Source organism: Syngnathus leptorhynchus, unplaced genomic scaffold (genome assembly GCF_054491065.1).
Source record: "Syngnathus leptorhynchus isolate UIUO unplaced genomic scaffold, UIUO_Slep HiC_scaffold_81, whole genome shotgun sequence".
NCBI classification, from domain to species: domain Eukaryota; kingdom Metazoa; phylum Chordata; class Actinopteri; order Syngnathiformes; family Syngnathidae; genus Syngnathus; species Syngnathus leptorhynchus.
The window spans coordinates 49,519-66,024 of NW_028232048.1; positions in this window are offsets into that span (position 1 = coordinate 49,519).

A 16,506-nucleotide genomic window follows, 5' to 3' on the forward strand; every position below is an offset into this window, starting at 1 on the left:
TAGCACCAGAGCTCCATAGCTCCATAGCACCAGAGCTCCATAGCTCCATAGCACCAGAGCTCCATAGCTCCATAGCACCAGAGCTCCATAGCTCCATAGCTCCAGGGCTCCATAGCTCCAGGGCTCCATAGCTCCATAGCTCCAGGGCTCCATAGCTCCATAGCTCCATACCTCCAGAGCTCCATACCTCCAGAGCTCCATACCTCCATAGCACCAGAGCTCCATAGCTCCAGGGCTCCAGGGCTCCATAGCTCCATACCTCCAGAGCTCCATAGCTCCATACTTCCAGAGCTCCATAGCTCCATAGCTCCATACTTCCATAGCTCCATAGCTCCATACTTCCATAGCACCTGAGCTCCATACCTCCAGAGCTCCATAGCTCCAGCCTGGGTGGCTGGTGGCTCCATAGCTCCATACTTCCATAGCTCTAAGTCAGAGAGTTGGCGAAAATTGCACTAAGTGCGAAAGCCCATTCATTTACAACGGCGTGTCCGCCAGGCGGCGACATTTCCCCGTTACCGGTGGCTGCGCGGCGGGTGAGTGACAGAGCTTATCCGAGCGGCTGGAACTCTGCGCCGGCGTGGTCGAGCGTGAGGCCTCGGCCCTTTGGCTGCCTGGTACCTAAAACACTTCCATTGATCCAGCCACGGAGGGTGCTGGCTGGTGGCTCCATACCTCCATAGCTCCATAGCACCAGAGCTCCATAGCTCCATAGCACCAGAGCTCCATGGCTTCAGAGCTCCATAGCACCATAGCTCCATACCTCCAGAGCTCCAGGGCTCCATAGCTCCATACCTCCAGAGCTCCATACCTCCAGAGCTCCATACCTCCAGAGCTCCATAGCACCAGAGCTCCATGGCTTCAGAGCTCCATAGCACCATAGCTCCATACCTCCAGAGCTCCAGGGCTCCATAGCTCCATACCTCCAGAGCTCCATACCTCCAGAGCTCCATACCTCCAGAGCTCCATAGCACCAGAGCTCCATGGCTTCAGAGCTCCATAGCACCATAGCTCCATACCTCCAGAGCTCCAGGGCTCCATAGCTCCATACCTCCAGAGCTCCATACCTCCAGAGCTCCATACCTCCAGAGCTCCAGAGCTCCATAGCACCAGAGCTCCATGGCTTCAGAGCTCCATAGCACCATAGCTCCATACCTCCAGAGCTCCAGGGCTCCATAGCTCCATACCTCCAGAGCTCCATACCTCCAGAGCTCCAGAGCTCCATAGCACCAGAGCTCCATGGCTTCAGAGCTCCATAGCACCATAGCTCCATACCTCCAGAGCTCCAGGGCTCCATAGCTCCATACCTCCAGAGCTCCATACCTCCAGAGCTCCATACCTCCAGAGCTCCATAGCTCCATAGCACCAGAGCTCCATAGCTCCATAGCACCAGAGCTCCATAGCACCAGAGCTCCATAGCACCAGAGCTCCATAGCTCCATAGCACCAGAGCTCCATAGCTCCATAGCACCAGAGCTCCATAGCTCCATAGCACCAGAGCTCCATACTTCCAGAGCTCCATAGCTCCATAGCTCCATAGCACCAGAGCTCCATAGCTCCATAGCACCAGAGCTCCATAGCTCCATAGCACCAGAGCTCCATACTTCCATAGCTCCATAGCTCCATACCTCCAGAGCTCCATAGCTCCATAGCTCCATACCTCCAGAGCTCCATAGCTCCAGAGCTCCATAGCTCCATAGCTCCATAGCACCAGAGCTCCATAGCTCCATAGCACCAGAGCTCCATACTTCCATAGCTCCAGGGCTCCATAGCTCCAGGGCTCTATACCTCCAGAGCTCCATAGCTCCATACTTCCAGAGCTCCATAGCTCCATACTTCCATAGCTCCATACTTCCATACCTCCATAGCTCCATACTTCCATAGCACCAGAGCTCCATACTTCCATAGCACCAGAGCTCCATACCTCCAGAGCTCCAGAGCTCCAGCCTGGGTGGCTGGTGGCTCCATAGCTCCATACTTCCATAGCTCTAAGTCAGAGAGTTGGCGAAAATTGCACTAAGTGCGAAAGCCCATTCATTTACAACGGCGTGTCCACAAGGCGGCGACATTTCCCCGTTACCGGTGGCTGCGCGGCGGGTGAGTGACAGAGCTTATCCGAGCGGCTGGAACTCTGCGCCGGCGTGGTCGAGCGTGAGGCCTCGGCCCTTTGGCTGCCTGGTACCTAAAACACTTCCATTGATCCAGCCACGGAGGGTGCTGGCTGGTGGCTCCATACCTCCATAGCTCCATAGCACCAGAGCTCCATAGCTCCATAGCACCAGAGCTCCATGGCTTCAGAGCTCCATAGCACCATAGCTCCATACCTCCAGAGCTCCAGGGCTCCATAGCTCCATACCTCCAGAGCTCCATACCTCCAGAGCTCCATACCTCCAGAGCTCCATAGCACCAGAGCTCCATGGCTTCAGAGCTCCATAGCACCATAGCTCCATACCTCCAGAGCTCCAGGGCTCCATAGCTCCATACCTCCAGAGCTCCATACCTCCAGAGCTCCATACCTCCAGAGCTCCATAGCACCAGAGCTCCATGGCTTCAGAGCTCCATAGCACCATAGCTCCATACCTCCAGAGCTCCAGGGCTCCATAGCTCCATAGCTCCAGAGCTCCATACCTCCAGAGCTCCATACCTCCAGAGCTCCATAGCACCAGAGCTCCATGGCTTCAGAGCTCCATAGCACCATAGCTCCATACCTCCAGAGCTCCAGGGCTCCATAGCTCCATACCTCCAGAGCTCCATACCTCCAGAGCTCCATACCTCCAGAGCTCCAGAGCTCCATGGCTTCAGAGCTCCATAGCACCATAGCTCCATACCTCCAGAGCTCCAGGGCTCCATAGCTCCATACCTCCAGAGCTCCATACCTCCAGAGCTCCATACCTCCAGAGCTCCATAGCTCCATAGCACCAGAGCTCCATAGCTCCATAGCACCAGAGCTCCATAGCACCAGAGCTCCATAGCACCAGAGCTCCATAGCTCCATAGCACCAGAGCTCCATAGCTCCATAGCACCAGAGCTCCATAGCTCCATAGCACCAGAGCTCCATACTTCCAGAGCTCCATAGCTCCATAGCTCCATAGCACCAGAGCTCCATAGCTCCATAGCACCAGAGCTCCATGGCTTCAGAGCTCCATAGCACCATAGCTCCATACCTCCAGAGCTCCAGGGCTCCATAGCTCCATACCTCCAGAGCTCCATACCTCCAGAGCTCCATACCTCCAGAGCTCCATAGCACCAGAGCTCCATAGCTCCATAGCACCAGAGCTCCATAGCACCAGAGCTCCATAGCACCAGAGCTCCATAGCTCCATAGCACCAGAGCTCCATAGCTCCATAGCACCAGAGCTCCATACTTCCAGAGCTCCATAGCTCCATAGCTCCATAGCACCAGAGCTCCATAGCTCCATAGCACCAGAGCTCCATAGCTCCATAGCACCAGAGCTCCATACTTCCATAGCTCCATAGCTCCATACCTCCAGAGCTCCATAGCTCCATAGCTCCATACCTCCAGAGCTCCATACCTCCAGAGCTCCAGAGCTCCATAGCACCAGAGCTCCATGGCTTCAGAGCTCCATAGCACCATAGCTCCATACCTCCAGAGCTCCAGGGCTCCATAGCTCCATACCTCCAGAGCTCCATACCTCCAGAGCTCCAGAGCTCCATAGCACCAGAGCTCCATGGCTTCAGAGCTCCATAGCACCATAGCTCCATACCTCCAGAGCTCCAGGGCTCCATAGCTCCATACCTCCAGAGCTCCATACCTCCAGAGCTCCAGAGCTCCATAGCACCAGAGCTCCATGGCTTCAGAGCTCCATAGCACCATAGCTCCATACCTCCAGAGCTCCAGGGCTCCAAAGCTCCATACTTCCAGAGCTCCATACCTCCAGAGCTCCATACCTCCAGAGCTCCATAGCTCCATAGCACCAGAGCTCCATAGCTCCATAGCACCAGAGCTCCATAGCACCAGAGCTCCATAGCACCAGAGCTCCATAGCTCCATAGCACCAGAGCTCCATAGCTCCATAGCACCAGAGCTCCATAGCTCCATAGCACCAGAGCTCCATACTTCCAGAGCTCCATAGCTCCATAGCTCCATAGCACCAGAGCTCCATAGCTCCATAGCACCAGAGCTCCATAGCTCCATAGCACCAGAGCTCCATACTTCCATAGCTCCATAGCTCCATACCTCCAGAGCTCCATAGCTCCATAGCTCCATACCTCCAGAGCTCCATAGCTCCAGAGCTCCATAGCTCCATAGCACCAGAGCTCCATAGCTCCATAGCACCAGAGCTCCATACTTCCATAGCTCCAGGGCTCCATAGCTCCAGGGCTCCATAGCTCCATACCTCCAGAGCTCCATAGCTCCATACTTCCAGAGCTCCATAGCTCCATAGCACCAGAGCTCCATAGCTCCATAGCACCAGAGCTCCATAGCTCCATAGCACCAGAGCTCCATAGCTCCATAGCACCAGAGCTCCATAGCTCCATAGCTCCAGGGCTCCATAGCTCCATAGCTCCAGGGCTCCATAGCTCCATAGCTCCAGGGCTCCATAGCTCCATAGCTCCATACCTCCAGAGCTCCATACCTCCAGAGCTCCATACCTCCATAGCACCAGAGCTCCATAGCTCCAGGGCTCCAGGGCTCCATAGCTCCATACCTCCAGAGCTCCATAGCTCCATAGCTCCATACTTCCAGAGCTCCATAGCTCCATAGCTCCATACTTCCATAGCTCCATAGCTCCATACTTCCATAGCACCTGAGCTCCATACCTCCAGAGCTCCATAGCTCCAGCCTGGGTGGCTGGTGGCTCCATAGCTCCATACTTCCATAGCTCTAAGTCAGAGAGTTGGCGAAAATTGCACTAAGTGCGAAAGCCCATTCATTTACAACGGCGTGTCCGCCAGGCGGCGACATTTCCCCGTTACCGGTGGCTGCGCGGCGGGTGAGTGACAGAGCTTATCCGAGCGGCTGGAACTCTGCGCCGGCGTGGTCGAGCGTGAGGCCTCGGCCCTTTGGCTGCCTGGTACCTAAAACACTTCCATTGATCCAGCCACGGAGGGTGCTGGCTGGTGGCTCCATACCTCCATAGCTCCATAGCACCAGAGCTCCATAGCTCCATAGCACCAGAGCTCCATGGCTTCAGAGCTCCATAGCACCATAGCTCCATACCTCCAGAGCTCCAGGGCTCCATAGCTCCATACCTCCAGAGCTCCATACCTCCAGAGCTCCATACCTCCAGAGCTCCATAGCACCAGAGCTCCATGGCTTCAGAGCTCCATAGCACCATAGCTCCATACCTCCAGAGCTCCAGGGCTCCATAGCTCCATACCTCCAGAGCTCCATACCTCCAGAGCTCCATACCTCCAGAGCTCCATAGCACCAGAGCTCCATGGCTTCAGAGCTCCATAGCACCATAGCTCCATACCTCCAGAGCTCCAGGGCTCCATAGCTCCATACCTCCAGAGCTCCATACCTCCAGAGCTCCATACCTCCAGAGCTCCAGAGCTCCATAGCACCAGAGCTCCATGGCTTCAGAGCTCCATAGCACCATAGCTCCATACCTCCAGAGCTCCAGGGCTCCATAGCTCCATACCTCCAGAGCTCCATACCTCCAGAGCTCCAGAGCTCCATAGCACCAGAGCTCCATGGCTTCAGAGCTCCATAGCACCATAGCTCCATACCTCCAGAGCTCCAGGGCTCCATAGCTCCATACCTCCAGAGCTCCATACCTCCAGAGCTCCAGAGCTCCATAGCACCAGAGCTCCATGGCTTCAGAGCTCCATAGCACCATAGCTCCATACCTCCAGAGCTCCAGGGCTCCAAAGCTCCATACCTCCAGAGCTCCATACCTCCAGAGCTCCATACCTCCAGAGCTCCATAGCTCCATAGCACCAGAGCTCCATAGCTCCATAGCACCAGAGCTCCATAGCACCAGAGCTCCATAGCACCAGAGCTCCATAGCTCCATAGCACCAGAGCTCCATAGCTCCATAGCACCAGAGCTCCATAGCTCCATAGCACCAGAGCTCCATACTTCCAGAGCTCCATAGCTCCATTGCTCCATAGCACCAGAGCTCCATAGCTCCATAGCACCAGAGCTCCATAGCTCCATAGCACCAGAGCTCCATACTTCCATAGCTCCATAGCTCCATACCTCCAGAGCTCCATAGCTCCATAGCTCCATACCTCCAGAGCTCCATAGCTCCAGAGCTCCATAGCTCCATAGCACCAGAGCTCCATAGCTCCATAGCACCAGAGCTCCATACTTCCATAGCTCCAGGGCTCCATAGCTCCAGGGCTCCAGGGCTCCATAGCTCCATACCTCCAGAGCTCCATAGCTCCATACTTCCAGAGCTCCATAGCTCCATAGCACCAGAGCTCCATAGCTCCATAGCACCAGAGCTCCATAGCTCCATAGCACCAGAGCTCCATAGCTCCATAGCACCAGAGTTCCATAGCTCCATAGCTCCAGGGCTCCATAGCTCCATAGCTCCAGGGCTCCATAGCTCCATAGCTCCAGGGCTCCATAGCTCCATAGCTCCATACCTCCAGAGCTCCATACCTCCAGAGCTCCATACCTCCATAGCACCAGAGCTCCATAGCTCCAGGGCTCCAGGGCTCCATAGCTCCATACCTCCAGAGCTCCATAGCTCCATACTTCCAGAGCTCCATAGCTCCATAGCTCCATACTTCCATAGCTCCATAGCTCCATACTTCCATAGCACCTGAGCTCCATACCTCCAGAGCTCCATAGCTCCAGCCTGGGTGGCTGGTGGCTCCATAGCTCCATACTTCCATAGCTCTAAGTCAGAGAGTTGGCGAAAATTGCACTAAGTGCGAAAGCCCATTCATTTACAACGGCGTGTCCGCTAGGCGGCGACATTTCCCCGTTACCGGTGGCTGCGCGGCGGGTGAGTGACAGAGCTTATCCGAGCGGCTGGAACTCTGCGCCGGCGTGGTCGAGCGTGAGGCCTCGGCCCTTTGGCTGCCTGGTACCTAAAACACTTCCATTGATCCAGCCACGGAGGGTGCTGGCTGGTGGCTCCATACCTCCATAGCTCCATAGCACCAGAGCTCCATAGCTCCATAGCACCAGAGCTCCATGGCTTCAGAGCTCCATAGCACCATAGCTCCATACCTCCAGAGCTCCAGGGCTCCATAGCTCCATACCTCCAGAGCTCCATACCTCCAGAGCTCCATACCTCCAGAGCTCCATAGCACCAGAGCTCCATGGCTTCAGAGCTCCATAGCACCATAGCTCCATACCTCCAGAGCTCCAGGGCTCCATAGCTCCATACCTCCAGAACTCCATACCTCCAGAGCTCCATACCTCCAGAGCTCCATAGCACCAGAGCTCCATGGCTTCAGAGCTCCATAGCACCATAGCTCCATACCTCCAGAGCTCCAGGGCTCCATAGCTCCATACCTCCAGAGCTCCATACCTCCAGAGCTCCATACCTCCAGAGCTCCATAGCACCAGAGCTCCATGGCTTCAGAGCTCCATAGCACCATAGCTCCATACCTCCAGAGCTCCAGGGCTCCATAGCTCCATACCTCCAGAGCTCCATACCTCCAGAGCTCCATACCTCCAGAGCTCCATAGCACCAGAGCTCCATGGCTTCAGAGCTCCATAGCACCATAGCTCCATACCTCCAGAGCTCCAGGGCTCCATAGCTCCATACCTCCAGAGCTCCATACCTCCAGAGCTCCATACCTCCAGAGCTCCAGAGCTCCATAGCACCAGAGCTCCATGGCTTCAGAGCTCCATAGCACCATAGCTCCATACCTCCAGAGCTCCAGGGCTCCATAGATCCATACCTCCAGAGCTCCATACCTCCAGAGCTCCAGAGCTCCATAGCACCAGAGCTCCATGGCTTCAGAGCTCCATAGCACCATAGCTCCATACCTCCAGAGCTCCAGGGCTCCATAGCTCCATACCTCCAGAGCTCCATACCTCCAGAGCTCCAGAGCTCCATAGCACCAGAGCTCCATGGCTTCAGAGCTCCATAGCACCATAGCTCCATACCTCCAGAGCTCCAGGGCTCCAAAGCTCCATACCTCCAGAGCTCCATACCTCCAGAGCTCCATACCTCCAGAGCTCCATAGCTCCATAGCACCAGAGCTCCATAGCTCCATAGCACCAGAGCTCCGTAGCACCAGAGCTCCATAGCACCAGAGCTCCATAGCTCCATAGCACCAGAGCTCCATAGCTCCATAGCACCAGAGCTCCATAGCTCCATAGCACCAGAGCTCCATACTTCCAGAGCTCCATAGCTCCATAGCACCAGAGCTCCATAGCTCCATAGCACCAGAGCTCCATAGCTCCATAGCACCAGAGCTCCATACTTCCATAGCTCCATAGCTCCATACCTCCAGAGCTCCATAGCTCCATAGCTCCATACCTCCAGAGCTCCATAGCTCCAGAGCTCCATAGCTCCATAGCACCAGAGCTCCATAGCTCCATAGCACCAGAGCTCCATACTTCCATAGCTCCAGGGCTCCATAGCTCCAGGGCTCCATAGCTCCATACCTCCAGAGCTCCATAGCTCCATACTTCCAGAGCTCCATAGCTCCATAGCACCAGAGCTCCATAGCTCCATAGCACCAGAGCTCCATAGCTCCATAGCACCAGAGCTCCATAGCTCCATAGCACCAGAGCTCCATAGCTCCATAGCTCCAGGGCTCCATAGCTCCACAGCTCCAGGGCTCCATAGCTCCATAGCTCCAGGGCTCCATAGCTCCATAGCTCCATACCTCCAGAGCTCCATACCTCCAGAGCTCCATACCTCCATAGCACCAGAGCTCCATAGCTCCAGGGCTCCAGGGCTCCATAGCTCCATACCTCCAGAGCTCCATAGCTCCATACTTCCAGAGCTCCATAGCTCCATAGCTCCATACTTCCATAGCTCCATAGCTCCATACTTCCATAGCACCTGAGCTCCATACCTCCAGAGCTCCATAGCTCCAGCCTGGGTGGCTGGTGGCTCCATAGCTCCATACTTCCATAGCTCTAAGTCAGAGAGTTGGCGAAAATTGCACTAAGTGCGAAAGCCCATTCATTTACAACGGCGTGTCCGCCAGGCGGCGACATTTCCCCGTTACCGGTGGCTGCGCGGCGGGTGAGTGACAGAGCTTATCCGAGCGGCTGGAACTCTGCGCCGGCGTGGTCGAGCGTGAGGCCTCGGCCCTTTGGCTGCCTGGTACCTAAAACACTTCCATTGATCCAGCCACGGAGGGTGCTGGCTGGTGGCTCCATACCTCCATAGCTCCATAGCACCAGAGCTCCATAGCTCCATAGCACCAGAGCTCCATGGCTTCAGAGCTCCATAGCACCATAGCTCCATACCTCCAGAGCTCCAGGGCTCCATAGCTTCATACCTCCAGAGCTCCATACCTCCAGAGCTCCATACCTCCAGAGCTCCATAGCACCAGAGCTCCATGGCTTCAGAGCTCCATAGCACCATAGCTCCATACTTCCAGAGCTCCAGGGCTCCATAGCTCCATACCTCCAGAGCTCCATACCTCCAGAGCTCCATACCTCCAGAGCTCCATAGCACCAGAGCTCCATGGCTTCAGAGCTCCATAGCACCATAGCTCCATACCTCCAGAGCTCCAGGGCTCCATAGCTCCATACCTCCAGAGCTCCATACCTCCAGAGCTCCATACCTCCAGAGCTCCAGAGCTCCATAGCACCAGAGCTCCATGGCTTCAGAGCTCCATAGCACCATAGCTCCATACCTCCAGAGCTCCAGGGCTCCATAGCTCCATACCTCCAGAGCTCCATACCTCCAGAGCTCCAGAGCTCCAGAGCTCCATAGCACCAGAGCTCCATGGCTTCAGAGCTCCATAGCACCATAGCTCCATACCTCCAGAGCTCCAGGGCTCCATAGCTCCATACCTCCAGAGCTCCATACCTCCAGAGCTCCATACCTCCAGAGCTCCATAGCTCCATAGCACCAGAGCTCCATAGCTCCATAGCACCAGAGCTCCATAGCACCAGAGCTCCATAGCACCAGAGCTCCATAGCTCCATAGCACCAGAGCTCCATAGCTCCATAGCACCAGAGCTCCATAGCTCCATAGCACCAGAGCTCCATACTTCCAGAGCTCCATAGCTCCATAGCTCCATAGCACCAGAGCTCCATAGCTCCATAGCACCAGAGCTCCATGGCTTCAGAGCTCCATAGCACCATAGCTCCATACCTCCAGAGCTCCAGGGCTCCATAGCTCCATACCTCCAGAGCTCCATACCTCCAGAGCTCCATACCTCCAGAGCTCCATAGCACCAGAGCTCCATAGCTCCATAGCACCAGAGCTCCATAGCACCAGAGCTCCATAGCACCAGAGCTCCATAGCTCCATAGCACCAGAGCTCCATAGCTCCATAGCACCAGAGCTCCATACTTCCAGAGCTCCATAGCTCCATAGCTCCATAGCACCAGAGCTCCATAGCTCCATAGCACCAGAGCTCCATAGCTCCATAGCACCAGAGCTCCATACTTCCATAGCTCCATAGCTCCATACCTCCAGAGCTCCATAGCTCCATAGCTCCATACCTCCAGAGCTCCATAGCTCCAGAGCTCCATAGCTCCATAGCTCCATAGCACCAGAGCTCCATAGCTCCATAGCACCAGAGCTCCATACTTCCATAGCTCCAGGGCTCCATAGCTCCAGGGCTCCATACCTCCAGAGCTCCATAGCTCCATACTTCCAGAGCTCCATAGCTCCATACTTCCATAGCTCCATACTTCCATACCTCCATAGCTCCATACTTCCATAGCACCAGAGCTCCATACTTCCATAGCACCAGAGCTCCATACCTCCAGAGCTCCAGAGCTCCAGCCTGGGTGGCTGGTGGCTCCATAGCTCCATACTTCCATAGCTCTAAGTCAGAGAGTTGGCGAAAATTGCACTAAGTGCGAAAGCCCATTCATTTACAACGGCGTGTCCGCCAGGCGGCGACATTTCCCCGTTACCGGTGGCTGCGCGGCGGGTGAGTGACAGAGCTTATCCGAGCGGCTGGAACTCTGCGCCGGCGTGGTCGAGCGTGAGGCCTCGGCCCTTTGGCTGCCTGGTACCTAAAACACTTCCATTGATCCAGCCACGGAGGGTGCTGGCTGGTGGCTCCATACCTCCATAGCTCCATAGCACCAGAGCTCCATAGCTCCATAGCACCAGAGCTCCATGGCTTCAGAGCTCCATAGCACCATAGCTCCATACCTCCAGAGCTCCAGGGCTCCATAGCTCCATACCTCCAGAGCTCCATACCTCCAGAGCTCCATACCTCCAGAGCTCCATAGCACCAGAGCTCCATGGCTTCAGAGCTCCATAGCACCATAGCTCCATACCTCCAGAGCTCCAGGGCTCCATAGCTCCATACCTCCAGAGCTCCATACCTCCAGAGCTCCATACCTCCAGAGCTCCATAGCACCAGAGCTCCATGGCTTCAGAGCTCCATAGCACCATAGCTCCATACCTCCAGAGCTCCAGGGCTCCATAGCTCCATACCTCCAGAGCTCCATACCTCCAGAGCTCCATACCTCCAGAGCTCCAGAGCTCCATAGCACCAGAGCTCCATGGCTTCAGAGCTCCATAGCTCCATACCTCCAGAGCTCCAGGGCTCCATACCTCCAGAGCTCCATACCTCCAGAGCTCCAGAGCTCCATAGCACCAGAGCTCCATGGCTTCAGAGCTCCATAGCACCATAGCTCCATACCTCCAGAGCTCCAGGGCTCCATAGCTCCATACCTCCAGAGCTCCATACCTCCAGAGCTCCATACCTCCAGAGCTCCATAGCTCCATAGCACCAGAGCTCCATAGCTCCATAGCACCAGAGCTCCATAGCACCAGAGCTCCATAGCACCAGAGCTCCATAGCTCCATAGCACCAGAGCTCCATAGCTCCATAGCACCAGAGCTCCATACTTCCAGAGCTCCATAGCTCCATAGCTCCATAGCACCAGAGCTCCATAGCTCCATAGCACCAGAGCTCCATAGCTCCATAGCACCAGAGCTCCATACTTCCATAGCTCCATAGCTCCATACCTCCAGAGCTCCATAGCTCCATAGCTCCATACCTCCAGAGCTCCATAGCTCCAGAGCTCCATAGCTCCATAGCTCCATAGCACCAGAGCTCCATAGCTCCATAGCACCAGAGCTCCATACTTCCATAGCTCCAGGGCTCCATAGCTCCAGGGCTCCATACCTCCAGAGCTCCATAGCTCCATACTTCCAGAGCTCCATAGCTCCATACTTCCATAGCTCCATACTTCCATACCTCCATAGCTCCATACTTCCATAGCACCAGAGCTCCATACTTCCATAGCACCAGAGCTCCATACCTCCAGAGCTCCAGAGCTCCAGCCTGGGTGGCTGGTGGCTCCATAGCTCCATACTTCCATAGCTCTAAGTCAGAGAGTTGGCGAAAATTGCACTAAGTGCGAAAGCCCATTCATTTACAACGGCGTGTCCACAAGGCGGCGACATTTCCCCGTTACCGGTGGCTGCGCGGCGGGTGAGTGACAGAGCTTATCCGAGCGGCTGGAACTCTGCGCCGGCGTGGTCGAGCGTGAGGCCTCGGCCCTTTGGCTGCCTGGTACCTAAAACACTTCCATTGATCCAGCCACGGAGGGTGCTGGCTGGTGGCTCCATACCTCCATAGCTCCATAGCACCAGAGCTCCATAGCTCCATAGCACCAGAGCTCCATGGCTTCAGAGCTCCATAGCACCATAGCTCCATACCTCCAGAGCTCCAGGGCTCCATAGCTCCATACCTCCAGAGCTCCATACCTCCAGAGCTCCATACCTCCAGAGCTCCATAGCACCAGAGCTCCATGGCTTCAGAGCTCCATAGCACCATAGCTCCATACCTCCAGAGCTCCAGGGCTCCATAGCTCCATACCTCCAGAGTTCCATACCTCCAGAGCTCCATACCTCCAGAGCTCCATAGCACCAGAGCTCCATGGCTTCAGAGCTCCATAGCACCATAGCTCCATACCTCCAGAGCTCCAGGGCTCCATAGCTCCATACCTCCAGAGCTCCATACCTCCAGAGCTCCATACCTCCAGAGCTCCATAGCACCAGAGCTCCATGGCTTCAGAGCTCCATAGCACCATAGCTCCATACCTCCAGAGCTCCAGGGCTCCATAGCTCCATACCTCCAGAGCTCCATACCTCCAGAGCTCCATACCTCCAGAGCTCCAGAGCTCCATAGCACCAGAGCTCCATGGCTTCAGAGCTCCATAGCACCATAGCTCCATACCTCCAGAGCTCCAGGGCTCCATAGCTCCATACCTCCAGAGCTCCATACCTCCAGAGCTCCAGAGCTCCATAGCACCAGAGCTCCATGGCTTCAGAGCTCCATAGCACCATAGCTCCATACCTCCAGAGCTCCAGGGCTCCATAGCTCCATACCTCCAGAGCTCCATACCTCCAGAGCTCCAGAGCTCCATAGCACCAGAGCTCCATGGCTTCAGAGCTCCATAGCACCATAGCTCCATACCTCCAGAGCTCCAGGGCTCCAAAGCTCCATACCTCCAGAGCTCCATACCTCCAGAGCTCCATACCTCCAGAGCTCCATAGCTCCATAGCACCAGAGCTCCATAGCTCCATAGCACCAGAGCTCCATAGCACCAGAGCTCCATAGCACCAGAGCTCCATAGCTCCATAGCACCAGAGCTCCATAGCTCCATAGCACCAGAGCTCCATAGCTCCATAGCACCAGAGCTCCATACTTCCAGAGCTCCATAGCTCCATAGCACCAGAGCTCCATAGCTCCATAGCACCAGAGCTCCATAGCTCCATAGCACCAGAGCTCCATACTTCCATAGCTCCATAGCTCCATACCTCCAGAGCTCCATAGCTCCATAGCTCCATACCTCCAGAGCTCCATAGCTCCAGAGCTCCATAGCTCCATAGCACCAGAGCTCCATAGCTCCATAGCACCAGAGCTCCATACTTCCATAGCTCCAGGGCTCCATAGCTCCATACCTCCAGAGCTCCATAGCTCCATACTTCCAGAGCTCCATAGCTCCATAGCACCAGAGCTCCATAGCTCCATAGCACCAGAGCTCCATAGGTCCATAGCACCAGAGCTCCATAGCTCCATAGCACCAGAGCTCCATAGCTCCATAGCTCCAGGGCTCCATAGCTCCATAGCTCCAGGGCTCCATAGCTCCATAGCTCCAGGGCTCCATAGCTCCATACCTCCAGAGCTCCATACCTCCAGAGCTCCATACCTCCATAGCACCAGAGCTCCATAGCTCCAGGGCTCCAGGGCTCCATAGCTCCATACCTCCAGAGCTCCATAGCTCCATACTTCCAGAGCTCCATAGCTCCATAGCTCCATACTTCCATAGCTCCATAGCTCCATACTTCCATAGCACCTGAGCTCCATACCTCCAGAGCTCCATAGCTCCAGCCTGGGTGGCTGGTGGCTCCATAGCTCCATACTTCCATAGCTCTAAGTCAGAGAGTTGGCGAAAATTGCACTAAGTGCGAAAGCCCATTCATTTACAACGGCGTGTCCGCCAGGCGGCGACATTTCCCCGTTACCGGTGGCTGCGCGGCGGGTGAGTGACAGAGCTTATCCGAGCGGCTGGAACTCTGCGCCGGCGTGGTCGAGCGTGAGGCCTCGGCCCTTTGGCTGCCTGGTACCTAAAACACTTCCATTGATCCAGCCACGGAGGGTGCTGGCTGGTGGCTCCATACCTCCATAGCTCCATAGCACCAGAGCTCCATAGCTCCATAGCACCAGAGCTCCATGGCTTCAGAGCTCCATAGCACCATAGCTCCATACCTCCAGAGCTCCAGGGCTCCATAGCTCCATACCTCCAGAGCTCCATACCTCCAGAGCTCCATACCTCCAGAGCTCCATAGCACCAGAGCTCCATGGCTTCAGAGCTCCATAGCACCATAGCTCCATACCTCCAGAGCTCCAGGGCTCCATAGCTCCATACCTCCAGAGCTCCATACCTCCAGAGCTCCATACCTCCAGAGCTCCATAGCACCAGAGCTCCATGGCTTCAGAGCTCCATAGCACCATAGCTCCATACCTCCAGAGCTCCAGGGCTCCATAGCTCCATACCTCCAGAGCTCCATACCTCCAGAGCTCCATACCTCCAGAGCTCCAGAGCTCCATAGCACCAGAGCTCCATGGCTTCAGAGCTCCATAGCACCATAGCTCCATACCTCCAGAGCTCCAGGGCTCCATAGCTCCATACCTCCAGAGCTCCATACCTCCAGAGCTCCAGAGCTCCATAGCACCAGAGCTCCATGGCTTCAGAGCTCCATAGCACCATAGCTCCATACCTCCAGAGCTCCAGGGCTCCATAGCTCCATACCTCCAGAGCTCCATACCTCCAGAGCTCCATACCTCCAGAGCTCCATAGCTCCATAGCACCAGAGCTCCATAGCTCCATAGCACCAGAGCTCCATAGCACCAGAGCTCCATAGCACCAGAGCTCCATAGCTCCATAGCACCAGAGCTCCATAGCTCCATAGCACCAGAGCTCCATAGCTCCATAGCACCAGAGCTCCATACTTCCAGAGCTCCATAGCTCCATAGCTCCATAGCACCAGAGCTCCATAGCTCCATAGCACCAGAGCTCCATGGCTTCAGAGCTCCATAGCACAATAGCTCCATACCTCCAGAGCTCCAGGGCTCCATAGCTCCATACCTCCAGAGCTCCATACCTCCAGAGCTCCATACCTCCAGAGCTCCATAGCACCAGAGCTCCATAGCTCCATAGCACCAGAGCTCCATAGCACCAGAGCTCCATAGCACCAGAGCTCCATAGCTCCATAGCACCAGAGCTCCATAGCTCCATAGCACCAGAGCTCCATACTTCCAGAGCTCCATAGCTCCATAGCTCCATAGCACCAGAGCTCCATAGCTCCATAGCACCAGAGCTCCATAGCTCCATAGCACCAGAGCTCCATACTTCCATAGCTCCATAGCTCCATACCTCCAGAGCTCCATAGCTCCATAGCTCCATACCTCCAGAGCTCCATAGCTCCAGAGCTCCATAGCTCCATAGCTCCATAGCACCAGAGCTCCATAGCTCCATAGCACCAGAGCTCCATACTTCCATAGCTCCAGGGCTCCATAGCTCCAGGGCTCCATACCTCCAGAGCTCCATAGCTCCATACTTCCAGAGCTCCATAGCTCCATACTTCCATAGCTCCATACTTCCATACCTCCATAGCTCCATACTTCCATAGCACCAGAGCTCCATACTTCCATAGCACCAGAGCTCCATACCTCCAGAGCTCCAGAGCTCCAGCCTGGGTGGCTGGTGGCTCCATAGCTCCATACTTCCATAGCTCTAAGTCAGAGAGTTGGCGAAAATTGCACTAAGTGCGAAAGCCCATTCATTTACAACGGCGTGTCCACAAGGCGGCGACATTTCCCCGTTACCGGTGGCTGCGCGGCGGGTGAGTGACAGAGCTTATCCGAGCGGCTGGAACTCTGCGCCGGCGTGGTCGAGCGTGAGGCCTCGG